The following is a 17,271-nucleotide window of genomic DNA, read 5'->3' as shown; positions in this document are numbered from 1 at the left end:
AGAAGTTAGGAAGAAATATGAGCATGAAGAAAATAAGGCAGATACAGAGTTCTACTGGAATTAGGAAAACTAAAAGTAAGGGCACCTGAGTGGCTCAGTCAGTTAAGCTCCCAACTCTTGGTCTTTTTTTTTTTTTTTTCAATTATTTTTTTATTCAAGTATAATTAACACACAATGTTATATTAGTTTCAGGTGTACAATATAATGATTCAATAATTCTACACATTTTTCAGTGCTCATCATGATAAGAATCCTTTTAATCCCCTTTATCTATTTCACCCAACCCCCTAGCCACCTCCCCTCTGGTAACCATGATTTTGTTCTCTATTTAGAACGATACTTTTCTGTTTGTCTCTTTTTTCTCTTTTTCATTTGTTTTTCCCAACTCTTGGTCTTGGCTCAGGTCATAGTCTCACAGTTCAAGAGATGGAGCCCCAAGTCGGGCTGTGGGCTGACAGGGTGGAGTCTGCTTGGGATTCTCTCTCTCCCTCTCTCTCTGCCCCTCCACTGCTCATGCTCTCTCTCTCTCAAAATAAATAAACTTAAAAAAAGAAAGAAAACTAAAAATGAATTGCTTGAGAATAACTGAATGAATTAATTACTTTACCAAATGGAGTAATGCACTGAGGCTCAGGGATTGCTTTGGGTAAATACAGATTGTCAAGATGACCCAAGGACACTAATTTTAATACCAAACAGCTTGTTAATAAAAGAAAGGATAAGAACCATGTGATCCTCTCAATAGCTGCTGAAAAAGTATTTGACAAAATACAGCATCCTTTCTTGATTAAAAACTCTCAAAAAAGCAGGGATACAACGATCATACCTCAAGATCATAAAGGCCATATACAAAAGACCCACTGCTAATATCATCCTCCATGGGGAAAAACTGAGAGCTTTTCCCCCTAAGGTCAGAAACATGACAAGGATGTCCACTCTCATCACTGTTATTCAACATCATGGGTTGGAAGTCCTCACATCGGCAATCAGACAACACAAAGAAATAAAGGCATCCGAATCAGCAAGGAGGAAGCCAAACTTTCACTCTTCGCAGATGATATGATACTCTATGTGGAAAACCCAAAAGCCTCCACCAAAAAACTGCTAGAACTGATACATGAATTCAGCTAAGTCGTAGGATATAAAATCAATGTACAGAAATAGGTTGCATTTCTATGCACCAATAATGAAGCAGCAAAAAGAGAAATCAAGGAATCAATCCCATTTACAATTGCACCAAAAACCATAAAATACCTAGGAATAAACTTAACCAAAGAGGTGAAAAACCTATACACTGAAACCCATAGAAAGCTTATGAAAAGAATTGAAGAAAACATTAAAAAATCAAAAAACATTCCATGCTCATGGATTGGAAGAACAAATATTGTTAAAATGTCAGTACTTCCCAGAGCAATCTACATATTCAATGCAATAACTATCAAAATAACACCAGCATTCTTCACAGAGCTAGAACAAACAATCCTAAAATTTTTATGGAACCAGAAAAGACCCTGAATAGCCAAAGCAATCCTAAAAAAGAAAACCAAAGCTGGAGGCATCACAATTACAAACTTCAAGCTGTATTACAAGCTGTAATCATCAAGACAGTATGGTAATGGCACAAAAACAGACACACAGATCAATGGAACAGAATAGAGAATCCAGAAATGGACCCACAAACGTATGGCCAACTAATCTTTGACAAAGCCAGAAAGAATATGCAATGGTGTAAAGACAGTCTCTTCAGCAAGTGGTGCTAGGAAAACTGAACAGCAACATGCAGAAGAATGAACCTGGATCACTTTCTTACACCAGACACAAAAATAAACTCAAAATGGATGAAAGACCTCAACGTAAGACAGGCAGCCATCAAAATCCTAGTGGAAAAGGCAGGCAAAAACCTCTGAGCTCAGCCACAGCAACTTCTTACTTGACATGTCTCTGGAAGCAAGGGAAACAAAAGCAAAAATGAACTATTGGGACCTCATCAAGATAAAAACTTCTGCAGAGCAGAGGAAACAATCAGCAAAACTAAAAGGCAACCAAAAGAATGGGAGAAGATATTTGCAAATGATACATCAGTTAGTATCCAAAATCTATAAAGAACTTATCAAACTCAACACCCAAAAAACAAATAGTCCAGTGAAGAAATGGGCCGAAGACATGAATAGACACTTTTCTAAAGAAGACATCCAGATGGCTAACAGACACATGAAAAAATGCTCAACATCACTTGTCATCAGGGAAATTCAAAACAAAACCACGATGAGATACCACCTCACACCTGTCAGAATGGCTAAAATTAATAACTCGGGCAACGACAGATGTTGGCGAGGATGCAGAGAAAGAGAAACCCATTTGCATGGCTGGTGGGAATGGAAACTGGTGCAGCCACTCTGGGAAACAGGATGGAGACTCCTCAATAAATTACAAATAGAACTACCCTAGGACCCAGCAATTGCTAGGTATTTATCCAAAGGACACAGGAGAGCTGATCTGGAGGGGCACATGCACCCCAATGTTTATAGCAGCACTATTGACAATTGCCAAAGTACGGAAAGAGCGCAAATGTCCATGGACTGATGAACAGATAAAGAAGTGAGATATATATATATATATATATATATATATATATATATATATATATACACACATACACACACACACACACACACACACACACACAATGGAGTATTACTCGGCAATCAAAAAGAATTAAATCTTGCCATTTGCAACAATGTGGATGGAACTACAGTGTATTGTACTAAGCTAAATAAGTCAGTCAGAGAAAGACAAATATCATATGATTCCACTCATATGTGGAATTTAAGATACAAAACAGATGAACATATGGTAAGATATACAAAAATAATATAAAAAAACAGAGAGGGAGACAACCTATAAGAGACTCTTAAATACAGAGAACAAACTGAGGGTTGCTGGTGGGATGTTTGGTGGGGGAAAGGCTAGATGGGTGATGGGCAATAAGGAGGACACTTGTTGGGATGAGCACCAGGTGTTATGTGTAAGTGATGAGTCATTAAATTCTATCCCTGAAATTATTATTACACTATATGTTAACTTAGATTTAAAAAGAAAAAAAAGTTCGTGGTGTGAGGAGAAAAAAGAAAATACCAAACTGTTTGGCATTAGTAATTGCCATCCCATCAAATACTAAAAGTTAATTTCACTTAAGCAAGTATTTACTGAACACCTATTAGGGACACAGATAGAAGAATTCAAAATAAACTGAGGCACAGCTCTAACCTCAAAAGTTCAAATGTTATGGGGAAGACAAGACAACATCCATGAAATAAAAAGATGCCAATATGTAATATTTTACCTCGAGATTTCAGTAACATAGGAGGAATTGAAGGCTTTGCCTCTCCCCTTATGACACTAGAGGATTCCACTTCCTAAATTGGACCAGTCTAGAAAGGAAAATGTAGAACCTTGAGAATTACCAACACTTTTTGCCCACTGAAAACTCAAAATATTAAACCAGAAACATATGGAAGAAAACTAAGCTTGGCCAACTGGTAAGCAGTGGAGGGCTTGAAATATATCTGTATCCCCCCCACTAGGTACACTCATGTGAAGCTGAACATAAAGAGAATGTCTGAGGATGTTGAATTATATCTTACCCACAGTATGGACTTGAGGTCATAAAAATGACAGCAAACAAGGAGAAAACAAGGAGAAAAAATATAAAAATATTAAAACTTGTGCTGTCCAAAAAAATTAAGAAGAGAGAGAGATGTTTGCTTTAAATTTCACAAATACTTCCATAAGCGTTATTGTTATTATAATCCTCAGAATCTAAAGATGAGAGTAAAATTGGGATCACGTAAATAATCCATTAACAAAGCAAACTCAACCACAAGTAAAAAGTGCTGAGTGAAAGTCTGAATGAACAAAGGTTACATTAAATGATCCTAGGGCTATTTTTATTATTCACATGTCTCTAGGGAAGAAGGAAACTGTTTAATCATACAATTGCTCAGATTTTACTGCAATGCAAGTTTCAATTCTCTGTATCTCCATAAAATTGCAATTTTTAAAAATATATGCCTTTACAGGAAAAAAAAAAAAACAAAAAACAGTCCTAATACAATCCAGCAGTATTTTCCAGGCCAACGCTTACTTTCACACTCATGGAGTGAAAATGTTTAACTGACTTGAAACACATAAAAACATGCTTATTATTTTATGCACCCATACTCATTTTGGATTCTTCATATTACTCTCCCCAGGCGTTCCGATGAGTTCTGAGAAAAACTCTGCTGGGATTATATTTCGTCCACACTATTAAAAGAAGGAAGATTTGGCAGTCTTGTAATTTGGTGGTGGTTTTTAACTCAAATTCCAGATTAAAGAGGTTTAAATTACTGCAATCACAGTTCTTTAGAACAGATCAGTGAATCTCCAGAGACTTACCTTTCTTAGAAATTATACAAATGAAAAATGAAAGAAATGACATCTTCTTTAGTCCTTTTGCAGATCCATCCTCTAGATGTTATAGACACCCTTCATCTTAATTCTAACCCATTTAAAATATCTGAGGAGAGTGCAGCCACTCTGGAAAGCAGTGTGGAGGTTCCTCAGAAAATTAAAAATAGACCTACCCTATGACCCAGCAATAGCACTGCTAGGAATTTACCCAAGGGATACAGGAGTACTGATGCATAGGGGCACTTGTACCCCAATGTTTATAGCAGCACTCTCAACAATAGCCAAATTATGGAAAGAGCCTAAATGTCCATCAACTGATGAATGGATAAAGAAATTGTGGTTTATATACACAATGGAGTACTACATGGCAATGAGAAAGAACGAAATATGGCCCTTTGTAGAAACGTGGATGGAACTGGAGAGTGTGATGCTAAGTGAAATAAGCCATACAGAGGAAGACAGATACCATATGTTTTCACTCTTATGTGGATCCTGAGAAACTTAACAGAAACCCATGGAGGAGGGGAAGGGAAAAAAAAAAAAAAAAGAGGTTAGAGTGGGAGAGAGCCAAAGCATAAGAGACTCTTAAAAACTGAGAACAAACTGAGGGTTGATGGGGGGTGGGAGGGAGGGGAGGGTGGGTGATGGGTATTGAGGAGGGCACCTTTTGGGATGAGCACTGGGTGTTGTATGGAAACCGATTTGACAATAAATTTCATATATTGAAAAAAAAATAAAAAATAAAATAAAATAAAATAAAATAAAATAAAATAAAATAAAATAAAATATCTGAGACAAAGGTAAAAGGATCCTATAACAACTTTGGGTAAGCTTTCCATTAACTACTATTTTCATGGACCATGGCACTTCCTGAGGTTAATGGTTAACTCCACCTGATGGCCTGCAAGGTAGGTGGTGAATTCAGCTCAATGAGTCTCAAGGGATCTTGAGACCATTTAAATCCATATCTCTGCCTTTAGAAAGAACTACTGGGGAGGGGCACCTGGTTGGCTCAGTTGTTTGAGCATCCGACTCTTGATTTTGGCTCAGATCAAGATCTCATGGTTCGTGAGACAGAGCCACGCATAGTGCTCTGCACTGGCAGTGCGAAGCCTGCTTGGGATTCTCTCTCCCTCTCTCTCTGCCCCTCCCCTGCTCATGCCTGCTCTCTCTCTCTCTCTAAATAAATAAACTTAAAAACAATAAATAACTGCTGGGGAAATATATACGAGATGGCATCAAATTTTTGAAGACTTTCAAGAAAGTGGATTCCAGAACACAAGAACAGTAACTCCAAAAAAATCTTCAGTGTCTAGCAACCCTCATCATCAATTTTCATTGTCACTGTCAAGATATTTTAATCTGGAGCCTGGAAAATAGATGCATGACACAACTAATCTCTGAATGTTAACTCATCTGCCAATGGTGTGTGCACGTAACTCACATCTGCACTTTAAGAAAGAAGAGTTCAGAGCCCTCCTCATTTCTAAAGATTCTAAGCCAGAATGACTTCCATTCTCTTTAGAATAAAATATTGATTCCAGGAGGATGAAGCAAACACCTGTCCCATTTCTATTTACCAGAAGTAGTCAGGATATGAGTTTTTCAAATTTTATTGTTCTCTTTGATTCTTCTGTGTGAAATTTGTTTTTACATTGGAAACATGAATGTGAACATGTGCTTTAAGGACTTAAAAGGAAACACACTCTTTAAATGCTAAGTGTGTCTATAATTATTTAGCATCTGCTTAAATAAAGGTAAGAATTGCTCCAAAGAAAGACTGTTACTTATTTTTGTTGATCATAAGATCCTGGAGAAGAAGGTGGGATTTTGCTAGGGAAGAAAATAATGCCCAAAGAGTATAACAAGGAGAAACCAGGTAAAAATTATGATTGTTACGAGTTGAAAATGTCTGAGGCCAAAGACTATTTTCTTTTTCTTTTTCTTTCTTTCTTTCTTTCTTTCTTTCTTTCTTTCTTTCTTTAATCACATCAAATCTCAATTCATATTACAGACTACATCATGCTGTGGAGTTTGTTGCTCTGTCAAATAGCAACCAAGAACTCGGGTAGCATTATGTTCTTAACCATAATGTGGCTTGAAGAACAAATTGAGGAGACAGAACATAAGATGGTTACAGATTTGCAAGTCAGGACACAAAGAATAGATCTGTGAGTATTCCAAAACTAATGTTTATGGAAAGAAGTGCCCAACCATTTCCAAGGAAAGAATAAAACAAAGTAAAGAAGTAGAAGGAGAACTTGGAAACATTATAAGAAGAGGTAGAGAGAAGAGTAGAAATAAAAGCAAAGGGAAAAGATGAAAGTATCAGCTTGCATACAATAATGATCATGACTATGAGAGAAGCTGAATGCTTATCCACATGTATATACATGCATGGATTCAAAAGACTTGTATTTTGCACCCAGATTTAGACCTCAATGGTGACATGACCATAGCACACGCATTGGTTTGCTAGGGCTGCCAAAATAACGTACCACAGATCCAGTGGTGTAACCAACAAACATTGATTTTCTCACAGTTCTGGAGGCTAGAAGTCAGAGATCAAAATGTGGGCAGGATTGGAAGCCTTGTTGATGACCATTCTTTTTTTCTCTGTCCTCACATGGTCTTCCTTGTTTTCCTGTCTATATCCTGACTTCCTCTACTTATAAAGACACCAGTCATACTGGGCTAGGATCCACCTAATGACCTCTCTTTAACTTACTTACCTTGTTAAAGGCTGTGTCTCTAAATACAGTCACATTGTGAGGTGCTGGGGGTTAGTACTTCAACATATGAAGAGAGGGCACATACTCGGCCCATAACAGCACATTATGTAATCTTTTCAAGGTTCCTTTGATTAAAAAGAGGACGATAATGAGAAGTAACTCATAACATTATTATAATGACTAAATGAAATAATACATTTTTTGAAGTAATACATTTTAAAAGTTAAATGCCAACAATAGGAAAATAGCTAATTACACAATATCCATACAACTGAATATTAAGCAAAAAAAAAAATAGGAAAAGGTTATAATCACATAAAATAATACCTATTATATTAAGTATCCTTTAAAAAGAATCTTTTTTGAGAGGTATGTGAATATACATAAATATATTTAGTTTTGTTTTTGGGGGGGGTTTCTGGTATTTGTTTGTTTGTTTATATATTTATTTATTTATTTATTAGAGAGACAGAGAGAAAGCATGCCCAGAGGGGCAGCAGGAAAAGGATAGAGAGGCTCTTAAGCAGGCTCTGCACCCAGCCCAGAGCCTGACCCTGGACTCCTTCTCACCACCATGAGAACATGACCTGAGCTGAAATCAAGAGTTAGATGCTTAACTGACTGAGCCACCCAGGTGCCCCAAGTTTTTAACAAAAACATTTATTGGAGGAAAACAGATTGAAATGTTAATTATAGCTAAATTTGGGTGGTGAAATTTTCAGATACAATCTTCATTCTTCCTATATTAATTTTTATTTTGTAAGTTATCTACAATGTGCATGCATTTGTTTTATTTTATTTTGCATCAGGACAATACTCAAATTAAATATTGAAAGTCAAGTGTACTGTCAGCCTCCAACCCTCCCCATCCCCAAGCCCTGCTACACGAATGGCTACTTTCAGCTCCTTTCCCTGTATCTTCTGATACTTACCTCCATGTTTCTAACACAGGTTTTAACCTTTTTTTTTCTTTTTTGTTAAGCTTATTTATCGATTTTGAGAGAGAGGGTGTCCCTAACCATTGTTTCTTGATATTCCCACTTTTTCTATTGACTTCCTACCATGGTAATGAGGCATTAGGCCTCTCACACTTACAATTCCTCACCTATAGGCATTTTCCCTCTCCTAACATCCTCATATAGTTGTATTAAACTGTTATTAAATACGTATTCTGAGTTTACATTTTATAACAAATGAAATCTCTTTCTTAGTTCTAAAAAGTGACATTTGTCATCGATTGTCATCTCTTCTCCCAAAAGTCAGTCTTTTATATGGAAAGGAAAAAGGTTATATTTTAGTTAAAACCATTCTTAAAAATAAAATAACATAATGGGGCACCTGGGTGGCTCAGTCAGTTAAGCACTGGACTCTTAATTTTGGCTCAGGTCATGACTTCACGATTTGTGAGATTGAGCCCCATGTCAGGCTCTGTGCTGACAGTGGGGAGCCTCTCAAAATAAATAAATAAACAGAAAGAAAGAAAGAAAGAAAGAAAGAAAGAAAGAAAGAAAGAAAGAAAGAAAGAAAGAAAGAAAAAAGAAACAAAGACAATAATGTGAGAATGATTTATCATGTAATTTACATGACAGAAGTAAATATATACATATGATAGCTTTAATGTATACATCTATGCTTAAATTTTGGCTTTGTCATTTACTAGCTGCGGTGGTTTGGGAAAAGATACTTAACCCCTCCTAGGCTGATGTAGGTGTGGAGGTCAGTGGGAATGTCCACGCTTACTGGAGGAAGAAAGGAAGGGAGAGGACATTCCAGGCGGCAGGGATGGCAGCAAAATAGCAAGAGCAGGAAAGCACATGATTGGTGGTGAGGGTCAGACAGGGGTTGCTGCAGCATAAAATACTGAGTAGGGCAGAGTATTTGCTATGGCTGCTGTAACACATTACCACAAACATGGTGGCTTAAAACAACGTAAATCTGCAAACTGAATATAGCAATTCATTAAAACTCCAAACCGAAATGCACTTGGAAAATTCTAGCACCCTAGATTTGGAAAGTTATGACCTAGTAGGAGAGAAAATCCAGTCTCTTGCTTCTCTTGCTGTTGGTTTGCAATTCTCTTGGGAGCTTCTCCGGTATAATCTGAAATTGAAGCCCACATTCAGAAGGCAGAGAGAGACCAAAATAAAGAGGCAGGCCACTCCAGGTTGGTAAGCAGTAGTTTTACTAAGCAAAGGGAACTTACAGATGGAGCTTGTCTTGGGTGATAGCAAGACGAATGGATCCCTGTACCCACCTTCCAAATGTTAATAGTTTGCAGAGACAGAGAAAGGCCTTTGCTGGGTTTAGGCAAGTATCCTGTGCAGGTGTGCTCAATACCACATCATTATCTCAAGGTCATGTCCTTGGAGCAGCCTCTGGGAGCAGAAAAGGCAGGCTGAACCCACATCCCAAGGACAGGGGAGGGAATGAGGAGCCATGGATCACCTGGGTCTAGTTTATGGGTCAACCAGCAGTCACATCTTTTTGATGACCTTCCCCAACACTTGCCCCTCTGTTTATTTATTAATCCATCTAACAAATATTGAGTGAGTGCCTACTACATATCAGGTAATGTTGCAAGCAATCAAGATATAGCTACGAACAAGACACAAACCCTTTATTCTAGTAAGACTTAAAAACTATGTGGGCAAGAGGCACCTGGATGGCTCAGTCAGTTAGGCATCTGACTCTTGATTTCTGCTCAGGCCATGATCACGCTGTTTGTGAGTTCAAGCCCTGCCTTGGGCTCTGCCCTGACAGTGCAGAGCCTTCATAGGATTCTCTCTTTCTCAAAAATAAATAAACTTTTTTTTAATGTGGGCAAGAAAGACAATTAAAGAAAAATAAGGAAAATAAATAAATAAACTCCCAGTAATGGTAACTGCAATGAATAACAATAATAAGGGAGAACTGAGGATAGGGAGATAGGAGGAGGGAAGGGAAGGAAGGTAGGGAAGGAGTAAAGGAGGAAGGGCAGAAAAGTGAGAGAAGCTCTTTTACCCAGAGTGGCCTGAGAAGACCTCTTCAAAAAGATGCTTGAATGTAGTGAAGGAGCGAGCCAGGCAAAGATCCAGAGAAGAGCTTTGCAAGCAGAAGGAACAGGAATGCAAGGACCTGAAGACCAGTATAGCCAGAGAAAAGTGACGAGAGAATGGTGGGAGACATAGGCAGGGACTAGATCCTGTCTGAGCACGTAGACCATACTGAGGCATTGTCATGTCTTTCTCTTTGTCTATTTGTTTGTTGCTGTTTTCAAAATGATGACAAATTGTTGGAGTATTCTGAGGGGCATGACAGGACCTCTTTTCAGCAGCCAGCACTTTTGTGTTTGTACATTTCTTAGCACTTCCCCCAGAATGGGTTCTCTGTAAATTCTGTACATTGTTTGAAGTGATTCTAGACACTTCCATCCCAGCTCCCCACCTGATGCAGGTAAGGACTTCCTTCAGAAGTGGCCATTAGACTTTCCAATGAGAACACAGAAAGTTGTAGGGGGTGGGGAATGTTCACAATGACAGTGGGGCTAGAATGGCAGTGAGGGAGCCCATCTTAGCCTGGTCACCCATGACCATGGGGTGACTGCTAGAGAGTAATGTTCACATCTGTTCATATTAGTGGCATTTCCTCCATGAGGAAGGAAGGCCAGGATTAAGGCCAGGATTGCCTAACCGCAAAGTCTGAACCCTCGTCTTCTACCATGCTGCCCCCAAACAGGTCAAATGACCAGAAAATAAGATTTAATTGTCATTGTAGATTGTTCCTACCAGTTTATTTTATGTAAAATTCCACATGGGTCAAATTTCATAATAGAAGTCAAGAGAACCTCTGTGTCCTAGGGCAGCAGCCTTGGAATTTTTACCATAACTTGTTTTATTAGATATTTTTTGAAATAGGTAGACCTTAATTGAAAATTAGAAGAATTTTGTCGTACATAATTTTTAAATAAATAATTTCATTTAATGAATTTTTTAGGACCTGAAATTGCTCTTCTCCAAATAAATCTTATTTAAACAAAGACTATAGCTAAAGTGCAGACAACAGAGCATTAGCTGAGTGTTATTTATTATTATTGGTAATTTTTTTTGCTATTTTTCTCCTAACAGACTGACTCAAGACTGCCTCATTTTCACCTCTCTGCCCTTGGTTTTGTGAATTGTATGTCTTTCAACTCTACTTCTAAGAATACACTCACTCTTCTTCTGTCTCTCTGTCTCTCTGTCTCTCCTTCTGTCTCTCTGTCTCTCTATCTCTCTCTCACACACACACACACACACACACACACATTCACACTCACACTCACATATACATTCATGTCTTCTAGAGAGAAATTAACTTGAAGATTTCAGGGACAGAATAAAATGCATTTTGCCCAAACCAACATAACAGAGATGGGGAAACTACCGGACTGGATTTGGTGTCTCACTAACTCCCTTATGTACATCAAATGCTGGAATAATATTTCCCAGATAAAAATCTGGCCTGGGTGGCTATGGCTGTGACCCTGATTAAACTAGTCTTCATATACTATGAGCACTGGATGATAGGCCTAGAACATTAAACACAGAAGGGACTTTGAAGATATCCTCATTCAATTTACATAATAAATAGATGAAGAAACCAAGGTCTTGTTCAAGGGTTGTCAGACAATTAGGCAGCAAAATGAGACTAGAACTCACATCCTCTTACCTTTAGAGAAAGTGCCCTTCTTCAACCTATCATGCTTTATTCTGAATTCATGATCAACAGAAACTATGCATTCTTCTAAAACCTAAGTAAGGAAGAACACATCTATATGAAAATCTTGTCCTCTGATACCAATACACTATGATTTCCCTGGATGGAGCCCATCGCTCTTTTCCCATCTTCCCAACCCAGTGACTGTAACTTCTTTCTTCCAAAATGCCATGATGCTTGTGAACACTCTCTAGTAGGGACTTCAGAATTCAGAACAAATCCTTGTTGAACACGAAAGGAGATCGAGGGAACATTGCCTCTTCCAGTGTAGAAATTTTATGGTATTTCTCCCAAGTGTATAATATGTGTGTGGTTGTATTTTATGAAACTTTTATGAGAGTACTTCATTTTGGTTCTTTTCCTTTTATGGTGGGCCTGCTCCTATTATTTTTCTGTAACTGAGCTTTTATTTTTAAATATTAAATTGCGATTATGAAAAGAGGTCCTTTATTCCCAGAGCTGCACTCATGTATATGTAACTTTTTCTGACTTATGTGGCAGCAACTCCCACATCAGAGCTTCAGCCCTGGGTCCATAATTTGCAAGCATCAAATGGAGCCTCATATTGCAATGCAAATTATAGTGCCCAGGGATTGGCAGTATAATCGCCCAGTTACAAAGAAGGTAAAGAGGAAAAGAAATTACCATAATGGGCCACAAAATATACGCAAGAGAATGCTCAGAGGCCTATATGGCAGGTTTCACCACGCTTCTAAAGCTGGGCTTGCTTTCCTCTGAAAACGTGCTCTCCTTTGCAGAAAAAGATGTTGGCTCCATCTTGGAGGAACTTGATCTTCAGTTGCTTTTATGATAGTGATGGATTGGGCTGATTTACTCACATCCTCTCATCTGAACTGCGAAATGGCCAATGAGGATTTGGGATAGCTTTATAAGCTGAACTTCAGTGGATGGGAATGTTGAAAACATGGAAATTGAGAGAGAACAGCATCCTAGGAGGAGGAAAAGAAGTGAGCAAAGGTGTCAGGACAGAAAGACCTGTCTGAGGAGAAGCACAGTCCAGTTAGGCTAAACTGTTGGGTCAGACATTTCTGGGACATAGAGATTTGAACTTAAGCATGCATTACCCAATAGAGCTTAGAGTCTGGACCCCTAGACCCTGGTGAATGAGTTTGTCTGAGGGGAAAGCTTCCTCTGATACACTAAACATCTATCACTGAGCCAGGATTCCAGAAAACCATCTCAATGGGGGATGAAAGAAACCCGGAACTCTTCCATTTTGGTTCTTAGGATCTCTCCAATTGGCAGCAAATCACAATTTCTTCTAGGATGATACATAATACAATACTGAACATAAGCAGTTCTTCCTCAAATCACTTGGAAATGGGCAAGGAATAGCCCAATGTTTCTTATTCAAGAAATATTTATTAATTAAGTTATTTAAAAAAATTTTTTAATTCAATAGTTATCAAGTGCCTACTCAATATGGAGATAGAAAAAAAAAAAGACACTGTCCCTCCACACAGTCCCTTCTTGGACTGTTGGAGATGACAATCAGACAATTTTGGTAAACTATTGTCAAGGAAATGCTAGAGAAATGTATATGGGATCATGGGAGCCAGAGGAAGGGTACTGATCCCTCCTAGGTGGATGTAGGTGTAGAGATCAGTGGGAAAGTCCAAGCTGAGTCAGATGGACAAATAGGATTTGACCAAGCAAATGGGGGCTGGAGGGAGAAAGGAAGATGGTGAGAAGGGCATTCCAAGCAGCAGGGATGGCAGAAAAATAGCAGAAGCACGAAAAAGCATGACTGGTGGTGAGAGTCAGACAGACAGGGATTGCTGGAGCACAAAGTACTGAGTAGGGCATAGTAATTCCCATGGCTTCTGTAACATATTACCACAAACATGGTGGCTTAAAACAACATAAATCTATTTTCTTTACAGTCCTGGAGGTCAGAAATCCACACTCAGTCTTACTGAGCTAAAGTCAAGGTGTCAGCCGTGTTGGCTCCTTCCAGAGGCTCCGAGGGAAGAATCTGTTTCCTTGCCTTCGTCTTCTACTGTGGGTCTGCATCTCTTGCCTTGTGGCTCCTTCCTTCATCTTCAAAGCAAATGTCTCCAATTTCTCCTTTTGTCATCATATCACCTTTTCCTGTGACTCTGACTTCCCTCCCATTTCCTTTTTCCTCACTGACCTGCTTGCCTCCCTCTTGAAAGGACCACTGTAATTACCTGAGACTCACACAGGTAATTTTAGGATAATTTCCCCATCTCGAGATCCTTAATTTAATCACATCTGCCAAGTCCCTTTGTATAAGGTAATATTCAAAGGTACTAAGGATTGGGACGTGGACATATTTGGCAGGGGGGGTGGGGCAGGGACTACGATTCACTCTATCACATAAGGAATGGCAGGAAATGAGTTTAGGAAGCAAAAGGGGATCCAGTAAAAGAGGGCACTATAAGCCACATAAGGAGCTTGGATAGAATCCTGCGGTCACTGGGGAACAATTATAGGGTCATAAGCAGGAGAGAAGACAGCACAGTAGAAGCTGGACTGAGGGAGACATGTTGGAAGCAGAAAGACCACTTGGGAGGGTACTGTGAAAACTCATGAGAAATGCTGTTTTTGCCCAAAGGTGAAATAGTGGCCCCCACCCACACAGGTCCCTCAGAAAAAGCAGAGGGACATCATATCTGAATCTTTATAAATTCTTATTAAGGGAGTTCTCTCACTTACTTTAGTTGGTACAACACACTGGTACTTGATGATATGATTAATTATCTGAACTGGTTTTATTGACAATTACACAGGGATAACATGTTAAACTAGGACTGTCCCGGGCCAACTGGGCATATAGCTGCCCTCTGTTTGGAGAAGGCACATTGGCCTGAAATGACTTGAATCAATGCTAGTCTGGGTTCTTAGAGAAGTCTTCTAACTCAGTTGAAAAAAATTTTAAAGGCAAAGTCAATTAATAGAGAGGCAGTAATTTTTCCTGGGATTATGACTCACAATTCCAAGTGTTAGATGGTGTTACAAAAAAGCAGCTGAAAGGTTACTTTAAAACAAATGTATTAAGTGATTACATAGAGAGGATTACAATACACAGTTGAAAAAACCAGCTGTTTCATGAGTTCTTGTGATATTTAGGAAATGTTTTCAGAGACAGAATCACATCTGGATTCTAAAAATGCCATGTCTCCAACACCACAGAACTGACCATGATTTGCTCTAGAAAACCATATTAATTACACAAGTGGCTCCAGCACCACAAAAAGCTTGATGTTAAAATTATGCATGAAGAGTTTAAATAAAACTTTAATGAAATATGTGTGAGGATATTAATTTCTAAAGTAATATCTGGTATTTTATGTGTTATTTTTTAATTTTTTTTAATGTTTATTTATTTTTGACAGAGAGAGAGACAGAGCATGAGCAGGGTAGGGGCAGAGAGAGAGGGAGACACAGAATCCGAAGCAGGCTCCAGGCTCTGAGCTGTCAGCACAGAGCTCGACATGGGGCTCGAACTCACAGACCGCGAGATCATGACCTGAGCCGAAGTCGGACGCTCAACCGACTGAGCCACCCAGGTGCCCCTTATGTGTTATTTTAAATATGCATGTGTAACTAATAATTAAAATATAGACAGACATTTGACTACATATCAATTAAATTAGCCACCCTCAAGAAAAATGGTTGAGTTTTGGCAGGGGATGATCTTCTAATTGAAAAAACCAGGGGGCTCTATTCTAAATGCTTATTCCTTCTATTCTAATACACGCAGTATTTTGAGAGTAAATCCTAGACGACTTGATAGATAGGATGTTGAATGAAACAAAAGGATAATTCAGTTGGATTGGTGGTGGTGTTACCAACTGAACTAGTCAATGGCAGAGACATAGGTTTGTAGGGGGTAGATTGGGCAAGGGGATATTAAAGGTCCATCGTTAACCATGTTGAATTTGCGATGTCCCTGGAGGCCTGCAGAAGATTTTGGGATATGGGACTGGTTAAGGAAATAGGGAAGTTTATTTGCATTGGAACTACAGAAGAAAGACAGCAGCAGAAAACTAGAATAAAAGGGAAGAAGCATACAGACAGAGCATGATGATATAGGAGAGGTCATATGACTATAGGGTTTTATGTTTGGGGAAGGGGAGGTCAACAAAGATACCTAAAATGTATGGCACAGTACCATCAAGTAGCTTCGGGATTTCTAACAGCACCAATCTAAAGGAATTCATGGAAGACATGAGCTAAGACTCCACTAATGTCAAAACCTGATATGGCCAGCACAGGTTACCTGGTAGGCTGGGGCAGAATGAGGCCAAAAGACAGCAGGGGCCCTATCTGTAGGTGTAGGGGATAAGGTGTGCTCAGGCATCTCTGACTTCTCAGTTCTCAAAACAGGTGTGACAAAAGAAATGGGTAGCACACTCACATGCACACACACACACACACACACACACACACATTTGACAACAAGTTTGATTATTGTTATAGACAGAATGTTTGCACCCCCCCCCACCACCAAATTCATATGTTGAAACCCAGGCCCCCAATATGACTGTATCAGGAGGCAGAACCTTTCAGAAGTGATTAGGTTTAGATGAGATCATGAGCCCCCATGATGGGATTAGTGCCCTTAGAGGAAGAGACACCGGAGGCTCCTCTCATTACCATGTAAGGATACACTGAACAGGCAAAAGTGGACATTTACAAGCCAGGAAGAGGGCCCTCCCCAAGAAACAAATCTGTCAGCACTTTGATCTTGGACTTTCCAACTTCCAGAACTGTGAGAAATAAATGTTGTTTACACCACCCAACCTTTAGTGTTTTGTCGTGGCAGCACAAGATAAGACAACTGTCCTTCAGAGGAATTGTTTGATGAGAGGGATTTCCACTGGCATTCTCAGTGTGTTGAAGCATCCCAGTTGCTAAAGAATGGGGCCAGAAGCTTGTGGTTGTCAGGAGCAAATATAGGTCCACGCCCATCCTCACACCTCTCCACTTCACCATCTGTGAGGCTCAGTGTGATTGATCATTGGGGTGCCCCCCTCCCAGCTCCTCCCCTCCTACCCAGAGTTGGGGGAGATCTTGCCCTTGCTGGCTGGTCAGAATCATACAAGCACCAAGACCTGGTTATGGAACTGATTCTCCCTGAGCACTGTCCTGAGGTCACTGGCCCTCCAGACAGGCACAAGCATCTTCTCTTTCCACAAACATCTGTCCTGTTGGGCCTCCAAGTGGGAGGGTGGGCACTTGGTGGCTGCCTGGCTTGGAAAGTACCCATTATGAGCAGTGGGTCATCTTGCATTCCATTAAGCATGTGATTACAGCCAGATGCTGTGGTGATGGGCAGACAACAACTCCCTATAATAACCGTAAT

At 39.3% G+C, this 17,271-nt stretch overlaps 1 protein-coding gene and 1 long non-coding RNA gene across 6 annotated transcripts in view; one reads left to right on the top strand and one right to left on the bottom strand.

The window, feature by feature from the left end:
• LOC109252540 (uncharacterized) overlaps positions 1-4,560 on the bottom strand; it is a 141,454-nt gene extending 136,894 nt beyond the window's left edge. For all 5 annotated transcript variants that reach the window (XR_008422870.1, XR_008422869.1, XR_002074071.2 and 2 more), the window contains exons 1-2: positions 4,438-4,560; positions 3,344-3,431 (exon numbers count right to left, since the gene is read on the bottom strand). This is a non-coding gene — a long non-coding RNA (uncharacterized LOC109252540). The remainder of the gene's footprint in view (positions 1-3,343; positions 3,432-4,437) is intronic.
• AIG1 (androgen induced 1) overlaps positions 1-17,271 on the top strand; it is a 313,679-nt gene that overhangs the window by 281,505 nt on the left and 14,903 nt on the right. The gene's annotated exons all lie outside the window — the stretch shown is intronic.

This window comes from Panthera pardus, unplaced genomic scaffold (assembly GCF_024362965.1).
Source record: "Panthera pardus isolate Hobbes unplaced genomic scaffold, ASM2436296v1 HiC_scaffold_17, whole genome shotgun sequence".
Taxonomy (NCBI): domain Eukaryota; kingdom Metazoa; phylum Chordata; class Mammalia; order Carnivora; family Felidae; genus Panthera; species Panthera pardus.
The sequence above is the reverse complement of the archived record's forward strand: the minus strand, read 5'-3'. Positions and strand labels throughout refer to the sequence as shown.